This window comes from Equus asinus, chromosome X (assembly GCF_041296235.1).
Source record: "Equus asinus isolate D_3611 breed Donkey chromosome X, EquAss-T2T_v2, whole genome shotgun sequence".
NCBI lineage: Eukaryota > Metazoa > Chordata > Mammalia > Perissodactyla > Equidae > Equus > Equus asinus.
In genome coordinates this window covers 82,238,163-82,258,912 of record NC_091820.1, presented here as the reverse complement: position 1 = coordinate 82,258,912, position 20,750 = coordinate 82,238,163, and positions in this window count along the sequence as shown.

The following is a 20,750-nucleotide window of genomic DNA, read 5'->3' as shown; positions in this document are numbered from 1 at the left end:
CCTTATAGCCATTCTGACCGCAGTGAGCTGCTATGTCCTTGCGGTTTGGATTTGCCTTGGCCTCAGGCTTAATGAGGGTGAACAAGTTTTCATGCACCTGTTGGCCCTCTTTAGATCTTCTTGGGAGAAATCTCTGTGTCCATCTTTGGCCCAGGTTTTCATTGGCTTGTTCTTTTTCTTGTGGAGACGTGTGAGTTGATTGTATCTTTGGGCTTTTCACCCCTTGTCCGATGTGTGCTTTGCAAACATCCACTCCCAGTTGTTGTGCTGTCTTTGCATTGAGTCGATGGTTTCCTTGACTGGGCAGAAGCGTCTGCATGTGAGGTGGTCCCATTTGTTTCTTGTCTCCTTTGCTGCCCTTGCCCAGTCAGACAGGCTTCTTCCCAATAGGCGGCTCAGACAGATGGCAAAGAGCACTCTGCCTAGGTCTTCTCCTACAAGTTTCACGGTTTCAAGTGTGCCATTCAGGGCTTTAATCCATTCCAGGTGGTGCGTGTGCCAGGTGGAACATCATGGTCTACTCTCGTTGTGTTCCATGTGGCTGTGCAGGCTTCCCAGCACCGTTTATCGGAGAGACTCTCCTTTGTCCACTGTCTCCTCTTGGCTCCCTGGTCGCAAATGGGCTGTCCATGTATGTTTGAGTTGGGCTCTGGGCTCTCGATTCTGTTGCATGGGTCTGTGTGCCTGTTTTTGGGCCCGGACTGGGCCGTTTCGGTACCCAGCGCTTCGTCCTCTAGGTTGAAATCAGAAAGTGTGATACGTCCTGCTTTGTTCGTTTTCCTGAGGATTCCTTGGCCTATTCAGGGTCTCTTGTTGCTCGCCGGAAACTTTAGGATTCTCTCTTCTATCTCTCTGGCAAATATGGCTGCAACTTTGACTGGGATTGCATGGAATCCAGAGATTCCTTTCTCCGCTATGGACGTTTCAAGTGTGTTAATTCTTCCATTCCTAGGTCCCGGAATATCCTTCTTTTTCCTTGTGTCGTCTTGAATTTCTTTCCCCAAACGTTTGCTAGTTTTCGGTTGACATAGCTTTCACCTGTTTTGCTAAGGCTCTTCATAGACATCTTCTTCTTCGTACTGGCAAGCTGTGTTTTTTGTTCGTTTGTGTTTAGCTTCCGTTTTTCTATTCTTTGCAACTTGTAATTGGTTCTGTTTTGGCAGAAGTGCATCGCTGTGCTCACATCTGCTGGCAACGCTCCTGTATTTGCTGTGGAAGTCTGGCCCTATCTAACGTCCCTTCCCATCTGCCTCTACACCCCCTCGGACGCCTGCCCCAGAATGACTGAAGCAGTGGTGAGGAGGCTCACCCCCAGGATTCCACCCGGCCCACCCCGGGCCACCGACCCAGAAGCTGCGGACCTCACCGCTGCACCACCGGCCGGCCCCTTTCATGTTCCATTGGCAACCTGCAGTTGAGTGCAATGGGGCTTGAATATGCTGCTTGAGCCCAGCTCTGGCACTGTGTAGATGAGGCCAGGTGGTTTGTCGGGGCAACTGTGACGTCAGAGGATTGGTCATAATTGTGTGTCTGCTATCCCGGCAAGCTTCATGGACACAGGGCTTCAGAGCCTGCTTGGAGCAGTCTCATAACTCACCCTTCCCAGTGAGCCCAGGTTTGACCTTCGCTGCCGTGTTTTGGCTTGTGAATTTCTCTGACTTTCAAACGTTCCAGCAGAGCCTGTCTAAAGACTGACATCTTTCATTGTGGATTATTCAGGTGTGATATCTGTTCGCCTTGCATTTTCTGGGACCTTTTTTTCTTTTCCACAGTATCCTCGTCATGGTCTTTCTCAACTATCTCCCTTAGATGTGCTTATCAGTCCGTTCTCCTTCAGTCCAAGGGATTAATTTTGTATTTCTTGAATGACCGTATGTTCTCTAGGCCGAGGTGTGAGTGCTTTCGTGATTCTTGGTTGCTGTCTTTGAATTTGCAGCGGTCACTTGTAGGACTCTTTGCTATCCTAGCCTAGGTCAAACGAAGCACTGAGAAGCCGTGGTCATCTGGGTTGGTTTGACATCCTGAGATCAGAAACTCCAAATTCGAGGTGGTCCTGGCAACCCCCTTCATGGACATCATGTTTTTCCGAGACAAATTAGACAAATCTGATGAATTCCTCGCTCCAGGAAAGATATTTTTCTTTCTCTTTTGTGGATTTGGGAAGTTTCGAACTTGACCCCTGACCCTTGGACGTTGCCCTAGATTCCGTCTAGATGCGGGCTTACTTTATTTCTATAGGCTGTGCCATTTGTTTGACCTACATCCTCAGCCCTGGCATGTTTATTTTTCTGGAAACAGAATTGTAATGTTCTAATTTTCAGCCAGCTTCCTTCCATATGGCGTCAAAGCACGTAATCAATAATCCTTCTACGGCAAGAGGTCGGGGGAGAGAATTTCATTGGAGCCAAAGTGAGCACTCTAGCCTGGGAGGGCAGCCTTCACAAAGGAACCAAGCCCTCTGGAAAAGGGTGATTTTCAGCACACTTGTAGAGCCCTTCCCAACAAAGAGACCTACCCCAAGCATGACAGGGCTCCATTCCTTCGAGGCTTCCAAGACATCTCTTGGGACGCATTAGCATGTGGCCAGTGGGCCCCCGTGACGCCAGAGCTATAGAAAGTGAGACTGATCTTCCAAGAACGCTAGGGGCCTAGGAAAGGAGGCATCAACTCTTCTCTTCAATGTCCTCAAGAGATCCTTCTTGACTTTGGATTATGCTTAAGGCAGAAGGACACTGTAGGTCTGATAAGGCCCAAGTGCGGCCTCGTGTTTCCAGTCAAGTTTCAAGCTTGAATCAGCATGGCCTCCCCATAGCCTTGAATAGATGACAATGTTCTCCTCTCAGTGCTTGTCCCTCTATTCTGGCTTCTTGCCAAGGATTCCTTTCTTATCCCTGGCATCAGAGTCTGTTTGATCTCTTCCAGTTTCTGTGCCCGCTTTCTGTTTGTCAAAGCTGTTTCTGGGTATGTCTCCCTTTAATAGCCCAGCCTAGGCCAATCCTCAGACTGTAACCATGCGGCCATCTTGGGGGACATGTTCACCGTGATGTCATAAAGAACCTCAGAAGGCTAAGTTGTCCTGACAACCTCCAAGCACACAGAGTTTCAGAGCCATCTCAGACCAGTCTGACTCCTCCCCCTTTCCAGGTAGGATAGTTTTCCTTTTTCTGGATTTCTTGTCGGTTTCTAACTTTCTCCTCGAACTTGGAAAGGCCTGCTCCATTCTCTCTAGACACTGGTCTCTTTCCTGTAAGATTACCCTGGGTGTTATCTCTTATGTCGTGGGTAGAGGGCCAAGTGGGTGGACCTTCCCCAGAGAAAGTCCTGGACTCCCTCCCAAGTTGAAGTTGCCCGGGCAATCCTCTGATGCGCAATGATCGTGTCATCTCCTAGCACTCTGCCAATTCCGCCTTGGCAGGTCCCATGTTTTCCTTCCTTCTTCCTTTGGGGAAATGTACCAGATGCCTTCCTGGATTGGAGTATTCTCACGGTGCTTTTTCTGGTGCGTATTGATAAGGGACCCTCACAATTGCTACTTCTTTAGGACCTCTGTCCGCACCGTACCATGAAATCTCTATTCCCTAACAGTGCTAATGGGATCTGCACCCGTGCTGTGAAAGAGTGAGGCCTGGGCCACCCAAGCGGAACGTGGGCACTTGCCCGCTCCACCACAGGGCCGGCCCTGACTTGTACTTTTGGACCAACCTGTGGCCTGTACTTGGGAAGATGTGGGCCTGTTTGGATTATTCGTGAAGCTGATTAGTAGGAACATCATGGACGGTAACGTTTTCCGTTGGTTCCTGGGCTTAGCACGGATCAGGTTCTCTTGGTAGGATTCCTCTTCATGTATTTGGAATCGTCTACCTTTCTGTAGCATCAGTAAGCCTTTTGAGGTGATTTTCCATCCTTGGAAGTTCACCTTCTCTAATCTCTTTCAGCCCCCAAAGCTGTATGCCGTCATTCTGGACCCCTTTTTGGATTTTTGCTTTTAGGTGGATTTATTGCCATAACCCTGCATTCGAACATCCTATGTCTTTCAGATTTACATCCTCATCGATTTAGACTTCCGTGTAGGTTCCATCCTCTTCACCAGCGTAAGCCGAATCACAGGCCCTCACCACACACTTGTGCCTCATCATCTCTTCCACCCTCCCCCACCGCCCCGCTTTGCCTCTGGGCACCCCCGCTAAAATGTCCAGTGCCGCCTGTTGGTCAGTGCTTGTTTTTTCTTCTCCTTGTAAGTGAGATCCTACGGTATTTGACTTTGTCCCTGGGGCTTGTTTCACTTCCCCTAAAACCCTCCCAGCCATTCTGGTGGTCACAAATGGCTGGATTGCATCCTTTGTTCCTGCTGAGTGGTATGCCATTGTGTGGCTATAGCCCATGTTCCTTCTCCATTCGTCCCTTGCTGGGCACCAGGGCGGCTTCCAAGTCTTGGAGAGCGGGAGTAAGGCTGTGGTGAACTCAGCGGTGCACATGTCTTTAGGTGGTAGTGTTTCCGAGTTCTTTGGCTAAACGCGCCCCAGAGGAATAGCTGGATCATATGGGACATGGATTCTTAAATTTCGGAGGCAGTTCCACACCGCTTGGCCTAATGGCTGCACCGGTTTCCACTGCCAGCAGCAGTGCAGGAGGCTTCCCTTCTCTCCACCTCCTCTCTGACGCTTGTTGTTTCCTGTCTGCCTCCTTATAGCCATTCTGGCCACAGTGAGCTGCTATGTCCTTGCGGTTTGGATTTTCCTTGGCCTCAGGCTTAATGAGGGTGAACAAGTTTTCATGCACCTGTTGGCCCTCTTTAGATCTTCTTGGGAGAAATCTCTGTGTCCATCTTTGGCCCAGGTTTTCATTGGCTTGTTCTTTTTCTTGTGGAGACGTGTGAGTTGATTGTATCTTTGGGCTTTTCACCCCTTGTCCGATGTGTGCTTTGCAAACATCCACTCCCAGTTGTTGTGCTGTCTTTGCCTTGAGTCGATGGTTTCCTTGACTGGGCAGAAGCGTCTGCATTTCAGGTGGTCCCGTTTGTTTCTTGTCTCCTTTGCTGCCCTTGCCCAGTCAGACAGGCTTCTTCCCAATAGGCGGCTCAGACAGATGGCAAAGAGCACTCTGCCTAGGTCTTCTCCTACAAGTTTCACGGTTTCAAGTGTGCCATTCAGGGCTTTAATCCATTCCAGGTGGTGCGTGTGCCAGGTGGAACATCATGGTCTACTCTCGTTGTGTTCCATGTGGCTGTGCAGGCTTCCCAGCACCGTTTCTTGGAGAGACTCTCCTTTGTCCACTGTCTCCTCTTGGCTCTCCGGTCGCAAATGGGCTGTCCATGTATGTTTGAGTTGGGCTCTGGGCTCTCGATTCTGTTGCATGGGTCTGTGTGCCTGTTTTTGGGCACGGACTGTGCCGTTTCGGTACCTAGCGCTTCGTCCTCTATGTTGAAATCAGAAAGTGTGATACGTCCTGCTTTGTTCATTTTCCTGAGGATTCCTTGGCCTATTCAGGGTCTCTTGTTGCTGGCTGGAAACTTTAGGATTCTCTCTTCTATCTCTCTGGCAAATATGGCTGCAACTTTGACTGGGATTGCATGGAATGCAGAGATTCCTTTCTCCGCTAGGCACGTTTCAAGTGTGTTAATTCTTCCATTCCTAGGTCCCGGAATATCCTTCTTTTTCCTTGTGTCGTCTTGAATTTCTTTCCCCAAACGTTTGCTAGTTTTCGGTTGACATAGCTTTCACCTGTTTTGCTAAGGTTCTTCATAGACATCTTCTTCTTCGTACTGGCAAGCTGTGTTTTTTGTTCGTTTGTGTTTAGCTTCCGTTTGTCTATTCTTTGCAACTTGTAATTGGTTCTGTTTTGGCAGAAGTGCATCGCTGTGCTCACATCTCCTGGCAATGCTCCTGTATTTGCTGTGGAAGTCTGGCCCTATCTAACGTCCCTTCCCATCTGCCTCTGCACCCCCTCGGACGCCTGCCCCAGAATGACTGAAGCAGTGGTGAGGAGGCTCACCCCCAGGATTCCACCCGGCCCACCCCGGGCCACCGACCCAGAAGCTGCGGACCTCACCGCTGCACCACCGGCCGGCCCCTTTCATGTTCCATTGGCAACCTGCAGTTGAGTGCAATGGGGCTTGAATATGCTGCTTGAGCCCAGCTCTGGCACTGTGTAGATGAGGCCAGGTTGTTTGTCGGGGCCACTGTGACGTCAGAGGATTGGTCATAGTTGTGCGTCTGCTGTCCCAGAAAACTTCATGGACACAGGGCTTCAGAGCCCGCTTGGAGCAGTCTCATAACGCACCCTTCCCAGTGAGCCCAGGTTTGACCTTCGTTGCCGTTTTTTGGCTTGTGAATTTCTCTGACTTTCAAACGTTCCAGCACAGTGTGTCTAAAGACTGACATCTTTCAGTGTGGATTATTCAGGTGTGATATCTGTTCGCCTTGCATTTTCTGGGACCTTTTTTTCTTTTCCACAGTATACTCGTCATGGTCTTTCTCAGCTATCTCCCTTAGATGTGCTCATCAGTCCGTTCTCCTTCAGTCCAGGGGATTAATTTTGTATTTCTTGAATCACCGTATGTTCTCTAGGCCGAGGTGTGAGTGCTTTCGTGATTCTTGGTTGCTGTCTTTGAATTTGCAGCGGTCACTTGTAGGACTCTTTGCTATCCTAGCCTAGGTCAAGCGAAGCACTGACAACCCGTGGTCATCTGGCTTGGTTTGACATCCTGAGATCATAAACTCCAAATTCGAGGTGGTCCTGGCAACCCCCTTCATGGACATAATGTTTTTCTGAGACAAATGAGACAAATATGATGAATTCCTCACTCCAGGAAAGATATTTTTCTTTCTCTTTTGTGCATTCGGGAAGTTTCGAACTTGACCCCTGACCCTTGAACATTGCCCTAGATTCCATCTAGATAAGGGCTGACTTTATTTCCATAGGCTGTGCCATTTGTTTGACCTACATCCTCAGCCCTGGCATGTTTATTTTTCTGGAAACAGAATTGTAATGTTCTAATTTTCAGCCAGCTTCCTTCCATATGGCGTCAAAGCAGATAATCAATAATCCTTCTACGGCAAGAAGTCGGGGGAGAGAATTTCATTGGAGCCAAAGTGAGCACTCTAGCCTGGGAGGGCAGCCTCCACAAAGGAACCAAGCCCTCTGGAAAAGGGTGATTTTCAGCACACTTGTAGAGCCCTTCCCAACAAAGAGACCTACCCCAAGCATGACAGGGCTCCATTCCTTCAAGGCTTCCAAGACATCTCTTGGGACGCATTAGCATGTGGCCAGTGGGCCCCCGTGACGCCAGAGCTATGGAAAGTGAGACTGATCTTCGAAGAATGCTAGGGGCCTAGGAAAGGAGGCATCGACTCTTCTCTTCAACGTCCTCAAGAGATCCTTCTTGACTTTGGATTATGCTTAAGGCAGAAGGACACTGTAGGTCTGATAAGGCCCAAGTGCGGCCTCGTGTTTCCAATCAAGTTTCAAGCTTGAATCAGCATGGCCTCCCCATAGACTTGAATAGATGACAATGTTCTCCTCTCAGTGCTTGTCCCTCTATTCTGGCTTCTTGCCAAGGATTCCTTTCTTATCCCTGGCATCAGAGTCTGTTTGATCTCTTCCAGTTTCTGTGCCCGCTTTCTGTTTGTCAAAGCAGTTTCTGGGAATGTCTCCCTTTAATAGCCCAGCCTAGGCCAATCCTCAGACTGTAACCATGCGGCCATCTTGGGGGACATGTTCACCGTGATGTCATAAAGAACCTCAGAAGGCCAAGTTGTCCTGACAACCTCCAAGCACACAGAGTTTCAGAGCCATCTCAGACCAGTCTGACTCCTCCCCCTTTCCAGGTAGGATAGTTTTCCTTTTTCTGGATTTCTTGTCGGTTTCTAACTTTCTCCTCGAACTTGGAAAGGCCTGCTCCCTTCTCTCTAGACACTGGTTTCTTTCCTGTAAGATTACCCTGGGTGTTATCTCTTATGTCTTGGGTAGATGGCCAAGTGGGTGGACCTTCCCCAGAGAAAGTCCTGGACTCCCTCCCAAGTTGAAGTTGCCCAGGCAATCCTCTGATGCGCAATGATTGTGTCATCTCCTAGCACTCTGCCAATTCCGCCTTGGCAGGTCCCATGTTTTCCTTCCTTCTTCCTTTGGGGAAGTGTACCAGATGCCTTCCTAGATTGGAATATTCTCACGGTTCTTTTTCTGGTGCGTATTGAGAACGGACCCTCACAATTGCTACTCCTTTATGACCTCTGTTCGCACCGTACCATGAAATCTCTATTCCCTAACAGTGCTAATGGGATCTGCACCCGCGCTGTGAAAGAGTGAGGCCCGGGCCACCCAAGAGGAACGTGGGCACTTGCCCGCTCCACCACAGGGCCGGCCCTGACTTGTACTTTTGGACCAACCTGTGGCCTGAACTTGGGAAGATGTGGGCCTGTTTGGATTATTCGTGAAGGGGATTAGTAGGAACATCATGGACGGTAACGTTTTCCGTTGGTTCCTGGGCTTAGCACGGATCAGGTTCTCTTGGTAGGATTCCTCTTCATGTATTTGGAATGGTCTACCTTTCTGTAGCATCAGTCAGGCTTTTGAGGTGATTTTCCATCCTTGGAAGTTCACCTTCTCTAATCTCTTTCAGCCCCCAAAGCTGTATGCCGTCATTCTGGACCCCTTTTTGGATGTTTGATTTTAGGTGGATTTATTGCCATAACCCTGCATTCGAACATCCTATGTCTTTCAGATTTACATCCTCATCGATTTAGACTTCCGTGTAGGTTCCATCCTCTTCACCAGCGTAAGCCGAATCACAGGCCCTCACCACACACTTGTGCCTCATCATCTCTTTCACCCTCCCCCACTGCCCCGCTTTGCCTCTGGGCGCCCCCGATCAAATGTCCAGTGCCACCTGTTGGTTAGTGCTTGTTTTTTCTTCTCCTTGTAAGTGAGATCCTACGGTATTTGACTTTGTCCCTGGGGCTTGTTTCACTTCCCCTAAAACCCTCCCAGCCATTCTGGTGGTCACAAATGGCTGGATTGCATCCTTTGTTCCCGCTGAGTGGTCTGCCATTGTGTGGCTATAGCCCATGTTCCTTCTCCATTCGTCCCTTGCTGGGCACCAGGGCGGCTTCCAAGTCTTGGAGAGCGGGAGTAAGGCTGTGGTGAACTCAGCGGTGCACGTCTTTAGGTGGTAGTGTTTCCGAGTTCTTTGGCTAAACGCCCCCCAGGGGAATAGCTGGATCATATGGGACATGGATTCTTAAATTTCGGAGGCAGTTCCACTTCGCTTGGCCTAGTGGCTGCACCGGTTTCCACTGCCAGCAGCAGTGCTGGAGGCTTCCCTTCTCTCCACCTCCTCTCTGACGCTTGTTCTTTCCTGTCTGCCTCCTTATAGCCATTCTGACCGCAGTGAGCTGCTATGTCATTGCGGTTTGGATTTGCCTTGGCCTCAGACTTAATGAGGGTGAACAAGTTTTCATGCACCTGTTGGCCCTCTTTAGATCTTCTTGGGAGTAATCTCTGTGTCCATCTTTGGCCCAGGATTTCATTGGCTTGTTCTTTTTCTTGTGGAGACGTGTGAGTTGATTGTATCTTTGGGCTTTTCACCCCTTGTCCGATGTGTGCTTTGCAAACATCCACTCCCAGTTGTTGTGCTGTCTTTGCATTGAGTCGATGGTTTCCTTGACTGGGCAGAAGCGTCTGCATGTGAGGTGGTCCCGTTTGTTTCTTGTCTCCTTTGCTGCCCTTGCCCAGTCAGACATGCTTCTTCCAAATAGGCGGCTCAGACAGATGGCAAAGAGCACTCTGCCTAGGTCTTCTCCTACAAGTTTCACGGTTTCAAGTGTGCCATTCAGGGCTTTAATCCATTCCAGGTGGTGCGTGTGCCAGGTGGCACATCATGGTCTACTCTCGTTGTGTTCCATGTGGCTGTGCAGGCTTCCCAGCACCGTTTCTTGGAGAGACTCTCCTTTGTCCACTGTCTCCTCTTGGCTCCCTGGTCGCAAATGGGCTGTCCTTGTATGTTTGAGTTGGGCTCTGGGCTCTCGATTCTGTTGCATGGGTCTGTGTGCCTGTTTTTGGGCCCGGACTGTGCCGTTTCGGTACCTAGCGCTTCGTCCTCTATGTTGAAATCAGAAAGTGTGATACGTCCTGCTTTGTTCATTTTCCTGAGGATTCCTTGGCCTATTCAGGGTCTCTTGTTGCTGGCTGGAAACTTTAGGATTCTCTCTTCTATCTCTCTGGCAAATATGGCTGCAACTTTGACTGGGATTGCATGGAATCCAGAGATTCCTTTCTCCGCTATGGACGTTTCAAGTGTGTTAATTCTTCCATTCCTACGTCCCGGAATATCCTTCTTTTTCCTTGTGTCGTCTTGAATTTCTTTCCCCAAACGTTTGCTAGTTTTCGGTTGACATAGCTTTCACCTGTTTTGCTAAGGTTCTTCATAGACATCTTCTTCTTCGTACTGGCAAGCTGTGTTTTTTGTTCGTTTGTGTTTAGCTTCCATTTGTCTACTCTTTGCAACTTGTAATTGGTTCTGTTTTGGCAGAAGTGCATCGCTGTGCTCACATCTGCTGGCAATGCTCCTGTATTTGCTGTGGAAGTCTGGCCCTATCTAACGTCCCTTCCCATCTGCCTCTGCACCCCCTCGGACGCCTGCCCCAGAATGACTGAAGCAGTGGTGAGGAGGCTCACCCCCAGGATTCCACCCGGCCCACCCCGGGCCACCGACCCAGAAGCTGCGGACCTCACCGCTGCACCACCGGCCGGCCCCTTTCATGTTCCATTGGCAACCTGCAGTTGAGTGCAATGGGGCTTGAATATGCTGCTTGAGCCCAACTCTGGCACTGTGTAGATGAGGCCAGGTTGTTTGTCGGGGCCATTGTGACGTCAGAGGATTGGTCATAGTTGTGCGTCTGCTGTCCCGGCAAACTTCACGGACACAGGGCTTCAGAGCCCGCTTGGAGCAGTCTCATAACGCACCCTTCCCAGTGAGCCCAGGTTTGACCTTCGTTGCCGTTTTTTGGCTTGTGAATTTCTCTGACTTTCAAACGTTCCAGCACAGTGTGTCTAAAGACTGACATCTTTCATTGTGGATTATTCAGGTGTGATATCTGTTCGCCTTGCATTTTCTGGGACCTTTTTTTCTTTTCCACAGTATACTCGTCATGGTCTTTCTCAGCTATCTCCCTTAGATGTGCTCATCAGTCCGTTCTCCTTCAGTCGAAGGGATTAATTTTGTATTTCTTGAATCACCGTATGTTCTCTAGGCCGAGGTGTGAGTGCTTTCGTGATTCTTGGTTGCTGTCTTTGAATTTGCAGCGGTCACTTGTAGGACTCTTTGCTATCCTAGCCTAGGTCAAGCGAAGCACTGACAACCCGTGGTCATCTGGCTTGGTTTGACATCCTGAGATCAGAAACTCCAAATTCGAGGTGGTCCTGGCAACCCCCTTCATGGACATAATGTTTTTCTGAGACAAATTAGACAAATATGATGAATTCCTCGCTCCAGGAAAGATGTTTTTCTTTCTCTTTTGTGCATTCGGGAAGTTTCGAACTTGACCCCTGACCCTTGAACATTGCCCTAGATTCCATCTAGATAAGGGCTGACTTTATTTCTATAGGCTGTGCCATTTGTTTGACCTACATCCTCAGCCCTGGCATGTTTATTTTTCTGGAAACAGAATTGTAATGTTCTAATTTTCAGCCAGCTTCCTTCCATATGGCGTCAAAGCACATAATCAATAATCCTTCTACGGCAAGAAGTCGGGGGAGAGAATTTCATTGGAGCCAAAGTGAGCACTCTAGCCTGGGAGGGCAGCCTCCACAAAGGAACCAAGCCCTCTGGAAAAGGGTGATTTTCAGCACACTTGTAGAGCCCTTCCCAACAAAGAGACCTACCCCAAGCATGACAGGGCTCCATTCCTTCAAGGCTTCCAAGACATCTCTTGGGACGCATTAGCATGTGGCCAGTGGGCCCCCGTGACGCCAGAGCTATGGAAAGTGAGACTGATCTTCGAAGAATGCTAGGGGCCTAGGAAAGGAGGCATCGACTCTTCTCTTCAACGTCCTCAAGAGATCCTTCTTGACTTTGGATTATGCTTAAGGCAGAAGGACACTGTAGGTCTGATAAGGCCCAAGTGCGGCCTCGTGTTTCCAATCAAGTTTCAAGCTTGAATCAGCATGGCCTCCCCATAGACTTGAATAGATGACAATGTTCTCCTCTCAGTGCTTGTCCCTCTATTCTCGCTTCTTGCCAAGGATTCCTTTCTTATCCCTGGCATCAGAGTCTGTTTGAGCTCTTCCAGTTTCTGTGCCCGCTTTCTGTTTGTCAAAGCAGTTTCTGGGTATGTCTCCCTTTAATAGCCCAGCCTAGGCCAATCCTCAGACTGTAACCATGCGGCCATCTTGGGGGACATGTTCACCGTGATGTCATAAAGAACCTCAGAAGGCCAAGTTGTCCTGACAACCTCCAAGCACACAGAGTTTCAGAGCCATCTCAGACCAGTCTGACTCCTCCCCCTTTCCAGGCAGGATAGTTTTCCTTTTTCTGGATTTCTTGTCGGTTTCTAACTTTCTCCTCGAACTTGGAAAGGCCTGCTCCCTTCTCTCTAGACACTGGTTTCTTTCCTGTAAGATTACCCTGGGTGTTATCTCTTATGTCTTGGGTAGATGGACAAGTGGGTGGACCTTCCCCAGAGAAAGTCCTGGACTCCCTCCCAAGTTGAAGTTGCCCAGGCAATCCTCTGATGCGCAATGATCGTGTCATCTCCTAGCACTCTGCCAATTCTGCCTTGGCAGGTCCCATGTTTTCCTTCCTTCTTCCTTTGGGGAAGTGTACCAGATGCCTTCCTAGATTGGAATATTCTCACGGTTCTTTTTCTGGTGCGTATTGAGAACGGAGCCTCACAATTGCTACTCCTTTATGACCTCTGTCCGCACCGTACCATGAAATCTCTATTCCCTAACAGTGCTAATGTGATCTGCACCCGCGCTGTGAAAGAGTGAGGCCCGGGCCACCCAAGAGGAACGTGGGCACTTGCCCGCTCCACCACAGGGCCGGCCCTGACTTGTACTTTTGGACCAACCTGTGGCCTGAACTTGGGAAGATGTGGGCCTGTTTGGATTATTCGTGAAGGGGATTAGTAGGAACATCATGGACGGTAACGTTTTCCGTTGGTTCCTGGGCTTAGCACGGATCAGGTTCTCTTGGTAGGATTCCTCTTCATGTATTTGGAATGGTCTACCTTTCTGTAGCATCAGTCAGGCTTTTGAGGTGATTTTCCATCCTTGGAAGTTCACCTTCTCTAATCTCTTTCAGCCCCCAAAGCTGTATGCCGTCATTCTGGACCCCTTTTTGGATGTTTGATTTTAGGTGGATTTATTGCCATAACCCTGCATTCGAACATCCTATGTCTTTCAGATTTACATCCTCATCGATTTAGACTTCCGTGTAGGTTCCATCCTCTTCACCAGCGTAAGCCGAATCACAGGCCCTCACCACACACTTGTGCCTCATCATCTCTTTCACCCTCCCCCACCGCCCCGCTTTGCCTCTGGGCGCCCCCGATCAAATGTCCAGTGCCACCTGTTGGTTAGTGCTTGTTTTTTCTTCTCCTTGTAAGTGAGATCCTACGGTATTTGACTTTGTCCCTGGGGCTTGTTTCACTTCCCCTAAAACCCTCCCAGCCATTCTGGTGGTCACAAATGGCTGGATTGCATCCTTTGTTCCCGCTGAGTGGTCTGCCATTGTGTGGCTATAGCCCATGTTCCTTCTCCATTCGTCCCTTGCTGGGCACCAGGGCGGCTTCCAAGTCTTGGAGAGCGGGAGTAAGGCTGTGGTGAACTCAGCGGTGCACGTCTTTAGGTGGTAGTGTTTCCGAGTTCTTTGGCTAAACGCCCCCCAGGGGAATAGCTGGATCATATGGGACATGGATTCTTAAATTTCGGAGGCAGTTCCACTTCGCTTGGCCTAGTGGCTGCACCGGTTTCCACTGCCAGCAGCAGTGCTGGAGGCTTCCCTTCTCTCCACCTCCTCTCTGACGCTTGTTCTTTCCTGTCTGCCTCCTTATAGCCATTCTGACCACAGTGAGCTGCTATGTCATTGCGGTTTGGATTTGCCTTGGCCTCAGACTTAATGAGGGTGAACAAGTTTTCATGCACCTGTTGGCCCTCTTTAGATCTTCTTGGGAGAAATCTCTGTGTCCATCTTTGGCCCAGGATTTCATTGGCTTGTTCTTTTTCTTGTGGAGACGTGTGAGTTGATTGTATCTTTGGGCTTTTCACCCCTTGTCCGATGTGTGCTTTGCAAACATCCACTCCCAGTTGTTGTGCTGTCTTTGCATTGAGTCGATGGTTTCCTTGACTGGGCAGAAGCGTCTGCATGTGAGGTGGTCCCGTTTGTTTCTTGTCTCCTTTGCTGCCCTTGCCCAGTCAGACAGGCTTCTTCCAAATAGGCGGCTCAGACAGATGGCAAAGAGCACTCTGCCTAGGTCTTCTCCTACAAGTTTCACGGTTTCAAGTGTGCCATTCAGGGCTTTAATCCATTCCAGGTGGTGCGTGTGCCAGGTGGCACATCATGGTCTACTCTCGTTGTGTTCCATGTGGCTGTGCAGGCTTCCCAGCACCGTTTCTTGGAGAGACTCTCCTTTGTCCACTGTCTCCTCTTGGCTCCCTGGTCGCAAATGGGCTGTCCTTGTATGTTTGAGTTGGGCTCTGGGCTCTCGATTCTGTTGCATGGGTCTGTGTGCCTGTTTTTGGGCCCGGACTGTGCCGTTTCGGTACCTAGCGCTTCGTCCTCTATGTTGAAATCAGAAAGTGTGATACGTCCTGCTTTGTTCATTTTCCTGAGGATTCCTTGGCCTATTCAGGGTCTCTTGTTGCTGGCTGGACACTTTAGGATTCTCTCTTCTATCTCTCTGGCAAATATGGCTGCAACTTTGACTGGGATTGCATGGAATCCAGAGATTCCTTTCTCCGCTATGGACGTTTCAAGTGTGTTAATTCTTCCATTCCTAGGTCCCGGAATATCCTTCTTTTTCCTTGTGTCGTCTTGAATTTCTTTCCCCAAACGTTTGCTAGTTTTCGGTTGACATAGCTTTCACCTGTTTTGCTAAGGCTCTTCATAGACATCTTCTTCTTCGTACTGGCAAGCTGTGTTTTTTGTTCGTTTGTGTTTAGCTTCCGTTTGTCTACTCTTTGCAACTTGTAATTGGTTCTGTTTTGGCAGAAGTGCATCGCTGTGCTCACATCTGCTGGCAATGCTCCTGTATTTGCTGTGGAAGTCTGGCCCTATCTAACGTCCCTTCCCATCTGCCTCTGCACCCCCTCGGACGCCTGCCCCAGAATGACTGAAGCAGTGGTGAGGAGGCTCACCCCCAGGATTCCACCCGGCCCACCCCGGGCCACCGACCCAGAAGCTGCGGACCTCACCGCTGCACCACCGGCCGGCCCCTTTCATGTTCCATTGGCAACCTGCAGTTGAGTGCAATGGGGCTTGAATATGCTGCTTGAGCCCAACTCTGGCACTGTGTAGATGAGGCCAGGTTGTTTGTCGGGGCCACTGTGACGTCAGAGGATTGGTCATAGTTGTGCGTCTGCTGTCCCGGCAAACTTCACGGACACAGGGCTTCAGAGCCCGCTTGGAGCAGTCTCATAACGCACCCTTCCCAGTGAGCCCAGGTTTGACCTTCGTTGCCGTTTTTTGGCTTGTGAATTTCTCTGACTTTCAAACGTTCCAGCACAGTGTGTCTAAAGACTGACATCTTTCATTGTGGATTATTCAGGTGTGATATCTGTTCGCCTTGCATTTTCTGGGACCTTTTTTTCTTTTCCACAGTATACTCGTCATGGTCTTTCTCAGCTATCTCCCTTAGATGTGCTCATCAGTCCGTTCTCCTTCAGTCGAAGGGATTAATTTTGTATTTCTTGAATCACCGTATGTTCTCTAGGCCGAGGTGTGAGTGCTTTCGTGATTCTTGGTTGCTGTCTTTGAATTTGCAGCGGTCACTTGTAGGACTCTTTGCTATCCTAGCCTAGGTCAAGCGAAGCACTGACAACCCGTGGTCATCTGGCTTGGTTTGACATCCTGAGATCATAAACTCCAAATTCGAGGTGATCCTGGCAACCCCCTTCATGGACATAATGTTTTTCTGAGACAAATGAGACAAATATGATGAATTCCTCGCTCCAGGAAAGATATTTTTCTTTCTCTTTTGTGCATTCGGGAAGTTTCGAACTTGACCCCTGACCCTTGAACATTGCCCTAGATTCCATCTAGATAAGGGCTGACTTTATTTCTATAGGCTGTGCCATTTGTTTGACCTACATCCTCAGCCCTGGCATGTTTATTTTTCTGGAAACAGAATTGTAATGTTCTAATTTTCAGCCAGCTTCCTTCCATATGGCGTCAAAGCACATAATCAATAATCCTTCTACGGCAAGAAGTCGGGGGAGAGAATTTCATTGGAGCCAAAGTGAGCACTCTAGCCTGGGAGGGCAGCCTCCACAAAGGAACCAAGCCCTCTGGAAAAGGGTGATTTTCAGCACACTTGTAGAGCCCTTCCCAACAAAGAGACCTACCCCAAGCATGACAGGGCTCCATTCCTTCAAGGCTTCCAAGACATCTCTTGGGACGCATTAGCATGTGGCCAGTGGGCCCCCGTGACGCCAGAGCTATGGAAAGTGAGACTGATCTTCGAAGAATGCTAGGGGCCTAGGAAAGGAGGCATCGACTCTTCTCTTCAACGTCCTCAAGAGATCCTTCTTGACTTTGGATTATGCTTAAGGCAGAAGGACACTGTAGGTCTGATAAGGCCCAAGTGCGGCCTCGTGTTTCCAATCAAGTTTCAAGCTTGAATCAGCATGGCCTCCCCATAGACTTGAATAGATGACAATGTTCTCCTCTCAGTGCTTGTCCCTCTATTCTCGCTTCTTGCCAAGGATTCCTTTCTTATCCCTGGCATCAGAGTCTGTTTGAGCTCTTCCAGTTTCTGTGCCCGCTTTCTGTTTGTCAAAGCAGTTTCTGGGTATGTCTCCCTTTAATAGCCCAGCCTAGGCCAATCCTCAGACTGTAACCATGCGGCCATCTTGGGGGACATGTTCACCGTGATGTCATAAAGAACCTCAGAAGGCCAAGTTGTCCTGACAACCTCCAAGCACACAGAGTTTCAGAGCCATCTCAGACCAGTCTGACTCCTCCCCCTTTCCAGGCAGGATAGTTTTCCTTTTTCTGGATTTCTTGTCGGTTTCTAACTTTCTCCTGGAACTTGGAAAGGCCTGCTCCCTTCTCTCTAGACACTGGTTTCTTTCCTGTAAGATTACCCTGGGTGTTATCTCTTATGTCTTGGGTAGATGGCCAAGTGGGTGGACCTTCCCCAGAGAAAGTCCTGGACTCCCTCCCAAGTTGAAGTTGCCCAGGCAATCCTCTGATGCGCAATGATCGTGTCATCTCCTAGCACTCTGCCAATTCTGCCTTGGCAGGTCCCATGTTTTCCTTCCTTCTTCCTTTGGGGAAGTGTACCAGATGCCTTCCTAGATTGGAATATTCTCACGGTTCTTTTTCTGGTGCGTATTGAGAACGGAGCCTCACAATTGCTACTCCTTTATGACCTCTGTCCGCACCGTACCATGAAATCTCTATTCCCTAACAGTGCTAATGTGATCTGCACCCGCGCTGTGAAAGAGTGAGGCCCGGGCCACCCAAGAGGAACGTGGGCACTTGCCCGCTCCACCACAGTGCCGGCCCTGACTTGTACTTTTGGACCAACCTGTGGCCTGAACTTGGGAAGATGTGGGCCTGTTTGGATTATTCGTGAAGGGGATTAGTAGGAACATCATGGACGGTAACGTTTTCCGTTGGTTCCTGGGCTTAGCACGGATCAGGTTCTCTTGGTAGGATTCCTCTTCATGTATTTGGAATGGTCTACCTTTCTGTAGCATTAGTAAGCCTTTTGAGGTGATTTTCCATCCTTGGAAGTTCACCTTCTCTAATCTCTTTCAGCCCCCAAAGCTGTATGCCGTCATTCTGGACCCCTTTTTGGATTTTTGCTTTTAGGTGGATTTATTGCCATAACCCTGCATTCGAACATCCTATGTCTTTCAGATTTACATCCTCATCGATTTAGACTTCCGTGTAGGTTCCATCCTCTTCACCAGCGTAAGCCGAATCACAGGCCCTCACCACACACTTGTGCCTCATCATCTCTTCCACCCTCCCCCACCGCCCCGCTTTGCCTCTGGGCACCCCCGATCAAATGTCCAGTGCCGCCTGTTGGTCAGTGCTTGCTTTTTCTTCTCCTTGTAAGTGAGATCCTACGGTATTTGACTTTGTCCCTGGGGCTTGTTTTCCTACCCCTAAAACCCTCCCAGCCATTCTGGTGGTCACAAATGGCTGGATTGCATCCTTTGTTCCCGCTGAGTGGTATGCCATTGTGTGGCTATAGCCTATGTTCCTTCTCCATTCGTCCCTTGCTGGGCACCAGGGCGGCTTCCAAGTCTTGGAGAGCGGGAGTAAGGCTGTGCTGAACTCAGCGGTGCACATGTCTTTAGACGGTAGGGTTTCCGAGTTCTTTGGCTAAACGCGCCCCAGAGGAATAGCTGGATCATATGGGACATGGATTCTTAAATTTCGGAGGCAGTTCCACACCGCTTGGCCTAGTGGCTGCACCGGTTTCCACTGCCAGCAGCAGTGCAAGAGGCTTCCCTTCTCTCCACCTCCTCTCTGACGCTTGTTGTTTCCTGTCTGCCTCCTTATAGCCATTCTGACCACAGTGAGCTGCTATGTCATTGCGGTTTGGATTTGCCTTGGCCTCAGGCTTAATGAGGGTGAACAAGTTTTCATGCACCTGTTGGCCCTCTTTAGATCTTCTTGGGAGAAATCTCTGTGCCCATCTTTGGCGCAGGTTTTCATTGGCTTGTTCTTTTTCTTGTGGAGACGTGTGAGTTGATTGTATCTTTGGGCTTTTCACCCCTTGTCCGATGTGTGCTTTGCAAACATCCACTCCCAGTTGTTGTGCTGTCTTTGCATTGAGTCGATGGTTTCCTTGACTGGGCAGAAGCGTCTGCATGTGAGGTGGTCCCGTTTGTTTCTTGTCTCCTTTGCTGCCCTTGCCCAGTCAGACAGGCTTCTTCCCAATAGGCGGCTCAGACAGATGGCAAAGAGCACTCTGCCTAGGTCTTCTCCTACAAGTTTCACGGTTTCAAGTGTGCCATTCAGGGCTTTAATCCATTCCAGGTGGTGCGTGTGCCAGGTGGAACATCATGGTCTACTCTCGTTGTGTTCCATGTGGCTGTGCAGGCTTCCCAGCACCGTTTATCGGAGAGACTCTCCTTTGTCCACTGTCTCCTCTTGGCTCCCTGGTCGCAAATGGGCTGTCCATGTATGTTTGAGTTGGGCTCTGGGCTCTCGATTCTGTTGCATGGGTCTGTGTGCCTGTTTTTGGGCCCGGACTGGGCCGTTTCGGTACCCAGCGCTTCGTCCTCTATGTTGAAATCAGAAAGTGTGATACGTCCTGCTTTGTTCGTTTTCCTGAGGATTCCTTGGCCTATTCAGGGTCTCTTGTTGCTGGCCGGAAACTTTAGGATTCTCTCTTCTATCTCTCTGGCAAATATGGCTGCAACTTTGACTGGGATTGCATGGAATCCAGAGATTCCTTTCTCCGCTATGGACGTTTCAAGTGTGTTAATTCTTCCATTCCTAGGTCCCGGAATATCCTTCTTTTTCCTTGTGTCGTCTTGAATTTCTTTCCCCAAACGTTTGCTAGTTTTCGGTTGACATAGCTTTCACCTGTTTTGCTAAGGCTCTTCATAGACATCTTCTTCTTCGTACTGGCAAGCTGTGTTTTTTGTTCGTTTGTGTTTAGCTTCCGTTTTTCTATTCTTTGCAACTTGTAATTGGTTCTGTTTTGGCAGAAGTGCATCGCTGTGCTCACATCTGCTGGCAACGCTCCTGTATTTGCTGTGGAAGTCTGGCCCTATCTAACGTCCCTTCCCATCTGCCTCTACACCCCCTCGGACGCCTGCCCCAGAATGACTGAAGCAGTGGTGAGGAGGCTCACCCCCAGGATTCCACCCGGCCCACCCCGGGCCACCGACCCAGAAGCTGCGGACCTCACCGCTGCACCACCGGCCGGCCCCTTTCATGTTCCATTGGCAACCTGCAGTTGAGTGCAATGGGGCTTGAATATGCTGCTTGAGCCCAGCTCTGGCACTGTGTAGATGAGTCCAGGTGGTTTGTCGGGGCCACTGTGACGTCAGAGGATTGGTCATAATTGTGTGTCTGCTGTCCCGGCAAGCTTCATGGACACAGGGCTTCAGAGCCCGCTTGGAGCAGTCTCATAACTCACCCTTCCCAGTGAGCCCAGGTTTGACCTTCGCTGCCGTGTTTTGGCTTGTGAATTTCTCTGACTTTCAAACGTTCCAGCAGAGCCTGTCTAAAGACTGACATCTTTCATTGTGGATTATTCAGGTGTGATATCTGTTCGCCTTGCATTTTCTGGGACCTTTTTTTCTTTTCCACAGTATCCTCGTCATGATCTTTCTCAGCTATCTCCCTTAGATGTGCTCATCAGTCCGTTCTCCTTCAGTCCAAGGGATTAATTTTGTATTTCTTGAATCACCGTATGTTCTCTAGGCCGAGGTGTGAGTGCTTTCGTGATTCTTGGTTGCTGTCTTTGAATTTGCAGCGGTCACTTGTAGGACTCTTTGCTATCCTAGCCTAGGTCAAACGAAGCACTGAGAAGCCGTGGTCATCTGGGTTGGTTTGACATCCTGAG